The sequence below is a fragment of the Cyanistes caeruleus genome, unplaced genomic scaffold, assembly GCF_971803275.1.
Source record: "Cyanistes caeruleus unplaced genomic scaffold, bCyaCae1.hap1.1 HAP1_SCAFFOLD_78, whole genome shotgun sequence".
Lineage (NCBI taxonomy): Eukaryota > Metazoa > Chordata > Aves > Passeriformes > Paridae > Cyanistes > Cyanistes caeruleus.
Genome location: NW_028255889.1, coordinates 874,130 through 887,500, shown reverse-complemented (window position 1 = coordinate 887,500; position 13,371 = coordinate 874,130). Strand labels below are relative to the sequence as shown.

The window sequence follows — 13,371 nt, the reverse complement described above, 5'->3', positions numbered from 1 at the left end:
AGCGGCTCTCCCCTATCGGCCTGAGCGCCTCGCCGCCTTCGCGTCTCCCCGAGAGGGAAGGAGGGAGCCCTAAGAAGTCGGCGGCACTCCCTATCCCGTCCGGGCCCGAGCAGATGGCGGCCCTGCTCCCGCCTCGGTTTCTGCCCGGCTGGCTCGGTCAGCGGGGCTGCCGTCCGCCTGCAGGCTTCAGTGAGGCCGGCCGGGGGCGAGCGGGAAGGAAGCCGCCGTCGGAGCGAAAGCCTCCGAGAGAGCGCCGGCGAGAAAGCTTCCTCGGAAAGGGAGGAGACCGAGCCTCAAGCCGCCGGCGGCCCCGTCGGCCCGCTCCTCAGCCCCCGCAGGCGCTGTCGCGGTGCCGAGCGGCCGGCCGCTTGAGGAGCCGCCTGGGCCGTGGGCGGGGAGGGGCCGACGGCGGCGGCCCGAACCCAAGCCGCAGGGGGGCGGGGAAAGCCCGGAAGGCGGTGCCAAGGCAGGGTGACGTCAGAGGGCGGGGCCGCCCGGCGAGGCCCCGGAGGCGGGCCCGGGGCCAAAGACCTGCGCGGAGCGCCCAAGAGCCGGCCTGTGCAAGCGGCCGCCCGCTCGCCGCCTCTGCCGGGGATTCGAGTCGAGTCACGCCGGGGGCCGGCGGCTTCCAGCCGCGTCCCACCGCCCGCTTCCGCCTGCTTCCTTTTCCCCGCTGTCCGCCCCGAGGTGCCGCTTGCTGGCTGGTGCCGTGTCTGCTCCCCGCGGGGTGGGGACGCCCCGTTGCCGGCCTGTGCAAGCGGCCGCCCGCTCGCCGCCTCTGCCGGCGACTCGAGTCGAGTCACTATGACTCTTAACAGAGGTAAGTTTGCATTCCTAACTGGGCTTAGCCGCTGAAATCAGACCTCCTCGTGGTCCCGCTGGATACCCGCAAGGGTAACTAGCTGATTTCTGCCCCAGTGTGAGTGAGGTTGTGTTTTTCACTGCCTCCCTGCCTTTGGACTCGCCACCCAAAGTGCAGTTTCACGATTTTGCGTCGAAAAGTTATCGGCAGAAGCTCCTTAAAAGCTCCCTGCCTGAAACCGAGCCCGCGGTCAAGTTGGGCAAAGCTGACAGCGCTTGAGGGGGTGCTGTTAGTCAATATTCCCTCAATTGGACTTAGTTTTACTTTGAAACGGCACCACGGTAAAGGCTTTAAAGCTACTCCGTGTGTCCATGGCAACTCAAACTAATTTTAAAGACTGGTATATAAAATCGCCACAAACCCCAAATTTTAAACCCTCAGAATTGGGAAGGGAGGTTTGGAAAAGTTTAAAACTGGAGTTCTACAGCTCGATGCATTGTGCCGAAGAATGTAATGCCCATTGTGTGGGGCGGGAGGGGCTGGAGGAATACCCTGATGTGTACTGTGATGATACAATGACTTGCTTATCTCTAGATGATAACGGGATTGATAAGAGCCAGGAAAGGACTGCCACACCCCCACCCACCCAGGAAGAAGCAGCAGTTTTATCAGAGCCAGAGGAAACCACTATTCAACCACCAAACAATGGGGAATCAGAAGACTGCCCTGTCATATCAGTTCCAGATGAGAATCCACCCTGCCCGTGCTGCGGTATTAAAACGAATAAAATGCCTGGATTAATTGAACATTTACTCAGAGCACATGGAATTAGAGAATGCAAATTTAAATGCACCAAATGTGATTTGGAAAATACAAATTTTCACAGCATTGCCTGCCACTATCCAAAATGCAAAGGTAAAATAAAAAAACCATCCCCAGGAAAATGGCCCTGCAATGTATGCCAGATGAGTTTTCAAACTAAAATTGGACTGGGACAACATAAAAGAATTGCACATCCAGCAGTCAGAAACCAGGAGAGGCTAGAAGCCATGAGACCAAAAGAAACATCAGCAAGAGGAGCCCACAAGAAATGCTGGAGTGAAGAGAAGGAAAATCTGCTAATCCAACTAATAAAACAATATGAGGGTAATAAAAACATTAATAAACTGATTGCTGAACACATCCCATCCAAAACTGCAAAACAAATCAGTGACAAGAGATGCTGTCTGATGTTAAAACAACAAGCCTCAATTGGATTACAAACTAACAGAAAAACAGAAGAGCAGCCACAGGAAAAAATTCAAAAGCCATCAAAGCGTAAAGAAACCACAATAAAGCAGTTGAAAAAACACTAGGAAGATATTATCCCATCAAAGATCAGTGATGGCACCTTCATTTTGTATCAGGAAGCCTTCCAAGAAATTCTCAAAAAGAAAAATAAGAATCCCACCCACACCATTAGTGAAATAACCAAAGACTATATGAAGGTATTTAAAGAGATGCACAGCTGGGAAAAGAACACGGCCTCGTCCGTGGGGCTGTGCCTGGCTGTGCTGCTGGAGCTCCACAGGGACGTGATCTGCGAGGCTCTGTCTGCTGTGGCCACCTGATCCAGCAGGCATTCTCCATTTATTTCAAGACTGTTCTTTTATCATTTTTCTGTAGTGTATAAATAAAAGATGTGTTCTAATAAACAGACTTGTAATAAAGAATTGGGTAAATAAAAATTCGGAATAAGAAGTTTAAATAAAGTATGTATAATTATAACTAAATGAAAGTATGGAATAAGGAATTCTCCTCCAGGTCGAGGTAGAATTCCTTTTCCAAAAATCACGAATTGCAAAAGAACCCCCCCCAGATAACAGGTTTCAGCAGACTCATCAACTCGGAGGAAAGGACAGGACACAGGCCATCATAGAAACAAAAGAACCAGCCTAAAAGTCTACCTCCAGAGAAAGGCAACGCCCGGCCGATTTCGGCTGGAGACCATCAAGCAAGACAAAAGGGATGAGCCCCAGGAAGATGGTCGTTGCCAGAATCGAACACCACACCCGCCAAACCCATACTACAGAAACTCAATCAAGAAAGACAAAGAAGAGACTACTCCTCCGAGATATCCATCGGCGCTAGCCCGGATCTCTCGATCCTGCTGTGATGAAATATGTTAAAATACATACAGACTCACTTTGCATTTGAGGAGACTCTGCCCGGATACTTACTGACTCAATGTTCTAGGCCAGGAAATCCATTCACCAGACAATCAGGGACATTTGGTGAATGGAAACTGGTTGGAATTCTAGCCTGGGGACATAAAATCCCTATAAAAACCCAGGCCAGAGAACCCTCAGACGTGGATTTGGAAACACCTATACCTTGCGTATAGACCCTGTCCACCCAGCGCTGCGCTGTCCATTTATTGTGGTTTTTTCCTCGCTGTTTGTTGCTTTATTAATTTATAATAAATTAATCTTTGTTAATCTTTAATCTGCCGTTGCATTTATAACAGACTGCAAGACTGTTCTTTTGCTGCCCAGGGTCTGCAGGGCATAGGGGAAGAGGGGGAAAAGGGTCTTTGTGCTCAGCAAGCTGCCCAGGTGTGCAGTGGTGCAGGGAAAATGGCCAGAAGCCCCTTGGCCTTTGGTGGTTGTGCTGAAGGCACAAGCCCTGTCCCAGCCTGGCAGCACCATCTGTGTCCTCCTGCCCATGTGGTGCTGGCTGGATTGCTGAGGGCTCCCAGGTGTGTCTTGATCCAGCTCCATGAGCAGCCCCCAGGCTTGATTTGCCTTGTTCCTGACAGCCGGCTGCTCTGGTGCTTCCCTGGAGCTCCAAATTGGAGCAGGTTTATCTGAGGGGGGTGAGAATGCCAGGATGTGCCAGGATCAGAGCCCTGGGGTTTCCAAGGAAGAATCCATCAATCCCCTTTTCCAGGAGATCCCAACCCTCTGAATCACACTTGGGATAGAGAATAGCAGAATGGCTGGAGTGCTTAAGACCGGAATGCTGGGAAAAGACCTGATCTTTAATGAACCCCATTTCCTGATGGGAAATAATCCAGGATTTCAGTTCCTGGAACTGGAAAAAGAAGGAAATGTTTATTTGGGAGGTGCCATAGGTGCTCCTGGACGGGGGATTTCCCTAATCCATCCTTCCCTGATTGAGGAATGGAAGTTTGTGGGATGAGCCAGGGTTAACAGACCCCTCCCTCAGGTGTGTGATCCAGGATTTTTCTGCTTTTTCCCAGCCCAGGTGAGCCATGTGCAGCATTCCAGAGGGATGGAGCTATCATGTTTGTAATCCATGATTTTCCCATTTTTTCCCCAGTTGTTCCCAGTCCAGGTGAGCCATGTGCAGCCTTCCAAATGGATTGGTTCAAACCAGGAAGAATTTTATTCCCCATGGGAATAAACCTGGGCTCCAAAACACTCCCAGAATGGCAAAATCCTGATTTTAGCAGCTTTTTCCAGCTCCACATTGGAGGAACTCATGGATCTGCTGGATGATGGGTTCTCATTCCAAATAATCTGCCTGTTTGTCTAGGAACACTCCGGTGATGGTGCTGATACAAGTTGTGCTGATTCAGTCTTCTGAGAGTTTTGGGGATTTTTTTGGGGGCGGGATTTCAGGTGTCTGAGACAGCGGAGAGTGAGGCAGGAGAGAATCCAGATCCAGAAAAATACCGGATAGTGCTGGGAATGGGGAAATCGCAGTAGAAACAAGCACAAAGGAACTGGGAAAAAAAGCATTTTTAAGAAGGGAAAAAAAGGATAACATTCCAACCAAATGCACTGGATGCATATGGATGCTGAAAGCAGGCAGGGAGCACAGAGCCTGTGTGAAACTGAGTCACACAGGCTTCTCTCTCTGGCCTGGGAAAGCATAAGAAGGAATCCCAACAGTTCTTAGTAAAGGACACCAATTTGCAGGTGTTAGTCAAGGGCTGGTGTTCCACTTAAGCAATGAAGGTGATGTGTACCTTTAATGAGCAATGGGAGTTTTACCTCTCAGACCTTCTCAAACATGTGTATAAAAGAAGATTAAGAATAATAAACTTTGCTCTCTTGGACAATGCAGCCAAGGGAGTCAGTGTTGTACTCCTCGCCGTTCCTAATACAGTGCGAGAGAAAAGAATAACTTGGAGGTGGAATAGGAGAAATTCCAACACAACAGGTTACCAAGGCCTGGGAGGGCCCAAATTTTTCATTTTATTTGGGAATTTCTTTTGTGTTTATCAATGTTATTGCATTTTGTTTTTTTCCAGGAAAATCCCAGTTTCTTTCTGATGGGACTGGCAGTTGCCTCCTGTTCTTGTAGTTCTGATTTTGCCCATCCTCATTCCCAAAATTTTTTAGAAATTTCTGTAAAATGAGGAAAATGATGATGGACTGTGGCCTTTTTTCTTTCTCCTTACTTGTGATGCTATTGCAGTGAAAAGAAGAAGAAAAAACACTGATAAGAAATGGTAAAAAAAAAGATAAAAAGATCAGCATTTTACCATGTATCACTGCTTGGCTATTTGTTTTAAAGCTTTTTTGGCAAATGTTCTTTTTGCTATAAAATAGAATTATATGAAGCCCTGAAGAGGTTTAAAAAATAAGAGAGAAAAAGTAAATTATAATTTAAAATTTGGCTTCTTTTTCAAAGGAGCAATTTTTTTAGACTACAAAAATGTCATGGTTTTAAAGCAGTAACTAAAAAATTACTAGAAAATTTACTTATTTCTTGCTATGAGATGTGGATTAGAACAAGAGCAAAACAGGCTTAAAACTTAAAAGGAATAAAGTAAGTTCATTAACAAAACTACAAGAATAAGAACACCAGAATAAACCTCCTGAAAAACCTTTTTATCCCCCACTACTTAACTATTCCCTCGTTCAAATGACAACATAGAGACAAAAAAGTTTGGAACTCAGGTGTTTAAAACAGTCCCAATTCCTGATAGAGTCTTTTCATCAGCCTTTGTAGAGAAACAGAAGTCTTCTTCTGCTAATCTATGGAGTTTCTCACAAGAAAACTATTTTTGTTATAGCTTTCTATTTTTCTGATGTCCAGAAATCTGTCATCATATTTTCTCCTCCCATTTCACATCACTCTGAGGTGTGTTATGGGCCATGAGTCTAGGGATGTCATTTTTAAGGATGAGTTATTCAAAGGCAAAAGTTCTCTTCATTTGTCTTTGTGAGCTTCCCTGGAAAAAAGAAATTTTCTCTTTGCCTCTCAAGGCTTCAAATCTTCAACTATTACTTCTCCCCACTCTGTTCCAGCACTTCACTGTATCACAATTCCTCCACCTTTTGCTCAAAATCTACACTTTGAACACTCCATTCCTCCCTATATACTCTGTCATGAATTAAAGGAGTTTTTTCAGGACACTATTGTCCATCTCCATAACTTTAACAGAAAAGTATTTCAGCTTAATTAAAGCATCTCCTTATTCTCTACCTCTTCTGAAGCTTAACTCTTTTCTTTACTGTCTCTGATAGTTTATAAAGTCTCTTTACATGTTGTTTACTATATTTTTCTTTTTCTGGAAAAAAAGGATTAATCTGAAAGTCTCATCTGGGTGATGAAAGAGTTAAAATCTTGCCCAGGCTTTGTAGATGGTTCTGTGATCTCTGCCGGAGCAGCAGCTGGAGTTGTCTGCGATGGAAGATTGTTCATGGCTGCTCTGGAGAGTGTGGTCACTGTCTCAGCCCGCCGCAGGTCAAGAGCTTCTTTTCTTTCCTTACTTGGCAGTCTCTGGTGAATTCAGTCACAGCAAAAACTGCAGCCAAGCCAGGGACCGGCCTGGCTCGGCCAGAGCCCGGGGCAAGCCCCGCAGGCCCCATCTCCCGGCCGGGAGCCGCAGCAGGCCCAGCCCAGCCCCTGCCCGGGCCGCATGGGCTGGGCCGGGGACGGGAAGCCAGCTAAAGCTCAGTTACCTTTCACAGACAGGAAACAAAGAGACCAAGAAATTCCCAGGCTTGGGTCTTAAGGTGGTGTCTCACTTTTCAATGGTTAAGAACTGCTGTCAATTCTTAGAAATGACCAGCTGTTGGCTAGGAGACAAACTCCCATCAGGCTCCAGCGGTTTGAACTTCCTTAGGTGTTTCTCTTTGTTTTCTTAAATGCCAATCCATCACAGTTTGATAGACCATGCTGGATTAAATAGCATTTGTTGTTGGCCAGTTTTCCTGATTACATAGGGTCCAGTTTCAGAAATTTTTGGAGTCAATCTAATTGGTGGCTGTGTGGTAGGTATTACAACATGAACATTAAGCTCTCCCCAATATTTGGTATTGTTTTTACCACACACAATTTTGGAGGACAATTGTACAGCTGTTAAATTCAGCCAACAATCTTGATTCCAAGTTTCACAAGATTTAACCTGGCCATGAGATCCGGCGACTTGACTATGTACAGGCTCAGTGTGGGATCCAGTACTCAGTCTGCAGCGTATTGAAACATCATCACCTTGAGTTAACAGGAAAGAAGGGAAAACATTAGTTTTGTAATTTAGCACAAAAAGGAGTGTTCACATCATGGTATGTGATTATTACACTAAATACAGGCCTTGCTACAGCATTTGTTTTAAATCTGGAAGTTCATGGTTTATCTGATCTTCATGTCCCTCGGTATTCTTCTGTAGAGAATAAACAAAACAGAGTCTGCCACATAGGGGCAGGAGATTAAAACAATGGAATTATCCAGCACGTGTTTATCCGATGCTCTTTCCCCAAGGCATCGAAGGATACCCATGCATATTCTCCTGTAGTTCTTTTAAAAGCTTCAGCTTGGACTAACCAAGATATAATCCCCACTCTTACCAGCACAAAGCGTAGAATTTCTTGCCACTTTTCCTTTTGCCATACCTGAATTCTGTTTACTTCCCAGTCCTTTTGTTGCCATAAAGGAAGCCACTCAGTATATCCCTTGAACATAGCATAGGAGTTAGTGTAGATACAGACAAGAGAGGTATTCTGTGCCTCATGCTGGAAAACACTCCAAACAGCTATCAGCACTGCATCCTGAGTGCTGCTTTCTTCCTCAGTAACAATTTGTTCAGCAGAGGAAAGGTGGAGGGCTACTGCCCTGCACCTCCACACCTCTCCCTCTCGTTTGGCAGAGGTATCAGTGAACCAAGAGTTTGCTGATTGTTTTTGCTCACTGTCCAGAACCTGTGAGTGGTGTTGCTTCAGCCCACTGCCCAGAATCAGTTGAGGGCAAGGTGGAGTGCTTGGTACAATGGGGCTGGAATCCTGCCACTGAGAGACCAATTTACTTAATTTTTCAAGCGGCAGGTTAACCATTAAACCCTTCAGTACCCCTTTCTTCACCCCCAAGTTCCACCAATACTGTAGACTAGAAATTTGCCTACCGTTTTCTGTTTTTTTATTAGGAGGGGTTTCTTTAATTATCAAGTCAGGTTTGTCATGGCTGCTACTTAAGCTCTCAGTTTTTTGTATCACCTGATTTTTTACAGCTCCTTCTGTTATTGAGAAGATGTTAGAGTAATGTTCAATCTGGGCATACCACTTTCTCACTGAGGCCCTCTGGACCACCCCATTGGAGGGGGGAGTCCCAGTACTGACTGTCTTCATAACTTCAAAAGGGCCTTTTAATGCAATTGGTTGTTGTTGTTGTGCAGTTTTTCCTACTTCTATGAGAGTTGGAATAACTACAAACAATCCTTTTTCCCAGGTAGTGTAACTCTTTTCAGCATCTTTATTTTTTATTACTTCTTTTTCATCTCCTCCCATGAGGATATCATCTATGGCTGTTTTGAGGAGAATTGCTGTAGGTTTCAGTGATTCTGGAAGACCACAAATTAAAGGGGTCATAATTTTAGCATTCACAGGTAGCAACATTGGTGATTCATAACCAGCATTTAATTTTCTTTCATGAATCACTTGCAAACAAGCTGCCTTATGAATATTTTCTAGAATTTGGTCTGGGGAACCAGCCAAAGCTACAGGATCTCCCCTTTCCAGGGGGTTAAGTCCCCCTGCCCAATATGCAGCTCGCTGGGTTAGGGACCATGGGTTGCGGTTATCTCCTGTTGTTAAGAAAACACCATGTCCCAAATAACCACTTGCTTCTTGTTCTGTTCATCGAATTTGATCTCCCCCTGTGAGAGACACTCGGAATACGTATTCTGTCTCTGAGTCATGAGGGAGACGCCCGTACTCCTTTTTTAACTTAGCCAATGCAGTAGCAGTGTACGGGATTTCTTTAGTGGTTATATGCAGATCAAGATCTTCATCATTGATGTAGTTATATTCTGTTTTAATCAAAGGTCTTACTTGGGAGCAACAGTTTTCACCACAATTTTTTACCAAATGTAAATCTGCTTGAGGATATATGTGATTTGTCTGAGGAGTTTCTTTTTCCAGCAACTCCTTAAAGGAGTCAGCACACTGTGAATTTTTGGCACACTCCTCACTCAGGGCAGTTTGTAAGAAATTATTTTCTTCATTTTGCAAACTTTCAACTAAATTTTGTAGGGATTGACTAATTGCATTTTCTTCCTACCTTTGTCTCGTGCGAGCCTCTACAGCTGACGTAAGGCAAGCTCCCAATACAGAACAAATTATGGCTTTATTACGGCCAAATTTGAACTTTGCCTCATGTTGCAGGGAGCAAATTCTGTCAGTTACATTTTCCAGCTTGAACCAATTATTTTGAGCCCATTCTTCCCCAGCTGGAGAGGGCCTAGCATTATGTTTTGCTAACGAAACAAAATGCAGCTTTATCTTTTGCACTAGAGTTTTCAGAGTTTTCATTCATCTTTGTTTGTGAAGGGACCAATACCACTACAGGGAGTAAAGTAAAACTTAGTTACACTACGCAGCCCATGCTATGTTTCCCTTTGCTTCCCTGAATGGGTGAAGAGACCAAATCTGCTTGTGACTCTTTCAGTTTAAAATATCTGCTGGTCTCTCTGCTACACCAAGCAGTCAAAATAGAAAAAAATATCAGTCCCACCTTTTGCACTCGAAGATCCCTTGTGAAATTCTGAAGACAGAGCCCTCAAATGAGTGTAGGGGTGCTTTTCACCTGGGCATGTGCAGTTTGTGAGAAATTCGAGTCGCCTCCCTTGCTTTCTAAACACTGCTCAGCAGCGTGGCAGGCTAGGGGCGGCTGAAGCAAAACGTCCTTCCCCTGATACAGACTGCACAACAACCTGCAACCACTTCTGTCTCTCAGAATCCTGTCCATGATGCCAATTTATGTCACGATCCGCAAGGTGGGATTCGTGATGTGGCTCTTTTATTTGATCGTAGTGTACAAAAGATTATCAGCAAACCAGGGACTCAAACAGCAGAACACACTTTACTGAGTGCTCATCAGCACTAATATGCGATAGAGGGAAAAGAGGAGAAAGCACAAAGAAAGAGAGTAAAGGGATTATAGCTACCAATGTCGAAGTCCACTCCACCATCCAACGATGCAGAGTCTTCTGTCTGTTGGTGAGATCTCAAAGGAAAGTAAGTTTTGGGTTTATTTTACAATTTTTATTTTATTTTATAATATTTATAATTTTTATTATTATGTTTATATTTTATTATAGAAATAAATTTTATATTTATTATAGAATTATTTCTTTTATATTATTATTATTATTAAATTATATTTTATTTTATATTTGGGTGTATTTTATAGTTTTTTACAAAGCGAGGGGCACAAGGCCAAAAACAGAGGAGATTGATGACCATTGTGATGAAACCCATTGCTCAGGGGGGGCAGATGTGTGGTACAAATCTCTTCTCGCCAGCAGGAACGAGGGCAGTGTACCATGGCAGCACAGCAAGCACACTGGCAAACAATCACTTGGCAAGCATCCACCTCAACCAGGTCAGAGCCCCTGTACCGAGTCCCTTGTGATATTCAGGGTCCTTCCTTGCAGCAGTTGTAAGACAGATGGGAGAATCTTCGGACCATCTCTTACAAAGGCTGAAGTGGAGCAGGGTTCCATGTGAACAGCAGTTGAACATGGGTCAGTTGGTCCTAAGCAACAGGCGAACGTCGTTCCAAAAGGGCAGGCGATGGCCTTGTCATGGTTTTAAAGCAGTAACTAAAAAAATTACTTCTTTCTTGCTGTGAGATATGGATTAGAACAAGGGCAAAACAGGCTTAAAACTTAAAAGGAATAAAGACAGTTTATTAACAAAACTACAAGAATAAAACCACCAGAATAAACTTCCAGAACACTCTTTTATCCCCCACTACTTGACCATTCTCTTGTACATGTGACAACATAGAGACAAAAAACTTTAGAACTTTGGTGGTTAAAACAGTCTCGATTCCTGCTAGAGTCTTTTCATCAGTCTTTGTAGAGAAACAGAAGTCTCCTTCTGCTAACCTATGGAGTTTCTCACAAGAAAACCTCTTTTGTTATAGTTTTACATTTCCCTGATGCCAGCTGCCCAGAAATCTGTCATCAGATTTCCTCTTCCCATTTCACATCACTCTGAGGTGTGTATGGGCCATGAGTCTAGGGATGTCATTTTAAGGATGAGTCATTCAAAGGCAAAAGTCTTCTTCATCTGTCTCTGTGAGCTTCTCTGGAAACAGTTTTCTCATTGCCCTCAAGGCCTCAAATCTTCACTTCACCCTGCTCCAGCAACTCACTGTATCACAATTACTCTCTCTTTTGCTCAAAAATCCACACTTTGAACACTCCAAGCTTCCCAATACTCTGTCATGAATTAAAGGAGTCTTTTTAAGCTATTATTGTCCATCTCCATAGCTTTAACAGAAAGGTATTTCAGCTTGTAAAGCATCTCCTTATTCTCTCTTCCCCATTTAAAACTTAACTCTTTTCCTCACTGTTTTTAGTGGTTTTATGATGTCTTCTTCATGTTGATTGTCTCTCTCTTTCTCTGTCTTTCTGGGAAAAAGGAGTAATCTGTACATTTTATTCAGGTAGTAAAAGAATTAAAAGCTTTAGAAAAGCTGCAAGAGTTCATGGTGTCAGGTTTCAGTCCAGCAGCAGAAACTGAAAACTAAACCAGGTTGGCCGGCTCTGCTTTCTTTTCCTCCCCCCCCCTCTGTGGCCTTGTCCGGCCTGGAGGGCGGGGGGGGAGAGGAGGAGGCCAAGACAGAGCCTTGTTACCTTTTCAGAAGCCAGAAACAAAAGAGGACAAGAGTGCTCTGACTTTACATCTTAAGGAGGTGTTCACAGGGTGACTCTGCGTTTTAATGGTCAAAACTGCTGTCAATTGTTAGAAATGACTGATAATTGGTCTGGAGGAAAGACTGCCATCAGCCACCAGCACCTTCAACTTCCTTAGCTCTCAAAACTACCATAAAGGTAAAACCACCCCATGACACTGTGACACAACCGCTGTGAATGTCCCAGTTTCCACCTCTCTGTGACAGCACAGCAGGGACAGCCCCAGTGTTCTCCTCTCTGTGACACCACAGCAGGGACAGCCCCAGTGTTCTCCTCTCTGTGACACCACAGCAGGCACAGCCCCAGTGTTCCACTCTCTGTTATGCCTGTCGTGGTTTTAAAGCATTAGTTAGAAAATCACTGTAAAACTTACTCATTTCTTGCTGTGAGATGTGGATGATGAGAAGGGCAAAAGAAGCTTAAAACCTAAAGGAATGAGTAAGTTTATTAACCAAACTACAAGGTTAAGAATGCAGAATAGTACTTCCAGAAACCCTTTTTCCCCACCACGCTGCCATTCCTGTCTTTAATTGACAACATAGAGGAAAAAAACCAAACCCTGGTGGTTAAAACAGTCCAAACTTTTCTATAGTCTTTTCAGCAGTCTTTGTCGAGAAAAAGAAGTTCTTTTTTGTCAGTCTATGGAGTTTTTCATAAGAAAACCATTTTCTCGTGGCTTCCTATTGCTCTGATGCCAATGGCCCAGAAAACTCTGCCATCAGTCCTTTCCTCCCATTTCACACCACTCTGAGCTGTGTTCTTGGGCCATGATTCAAGGGGTGTCCTTTGAAGGATAAGATCTTCCAAGGCAAAAGTTCTCTTCATTTGTCTCTGTGACCATCTCTGGAAACAGAAATTTTTGCTTTGTCTCTTAAGAGCCACAAATCTTCAACAACTCTCACTTCTCCTTTTCTCTTCCAGCATCTCCTAGGATTACAACCACTTCACCCTTGACTCAGCTTTATCAATGAATTACTTTTGCTCAGATCTACACTTTAAAATACTCCATTCCCCCCAAAATACTCTTTCAGGAATGAAAGGAGTTTTTTCAGGACATTATTGTCCCTCTCCATAGCTTGAACAAAAGAAAACTTCAGCTTATTCAGGCATCTCCTTTTTGTCTTCCCATCTGAGGGTTAATTCCTTCCCTTGCTGCCTTTGATCCTTGATGCTGTCTCTTTCCATGGTGATCCCTCTCTCTTCCCCTCTCTCTGGAAAAAGGATTAATCTGCAAGTCTCATCTGCCTAGTGAAAGGGTTAAACTCTTGCCCAGGCCTTGATCTCTGCCGAGGCAGCGGCTGGAGCCGTTTGCCAGGGAAGATTTTTGGTAGCTGCTCTGGAGGAGTGTGGCCACTGTCTCAGCACGCCGCAGCTCAAGAGCTTTCCCTCCCCTTCCTCGGCAGTCTCTGCTGAAAGC

The 13,371-nt window shown here is 44.7% G+C and overlaps 1 protein-coding gene across 1 annotated transcript in view; it reads right to left on the bottom strand.

The window, feature by feature from the left end:
* LOC147646801 (uncharacterized) overlaps positions 1-13,371 on the bottom strand; it is a 442,845-nt gene that overhangs the window by 334,174 nt on the left and 95,300 nt on the right. The window lies entirely within an intron of this gene.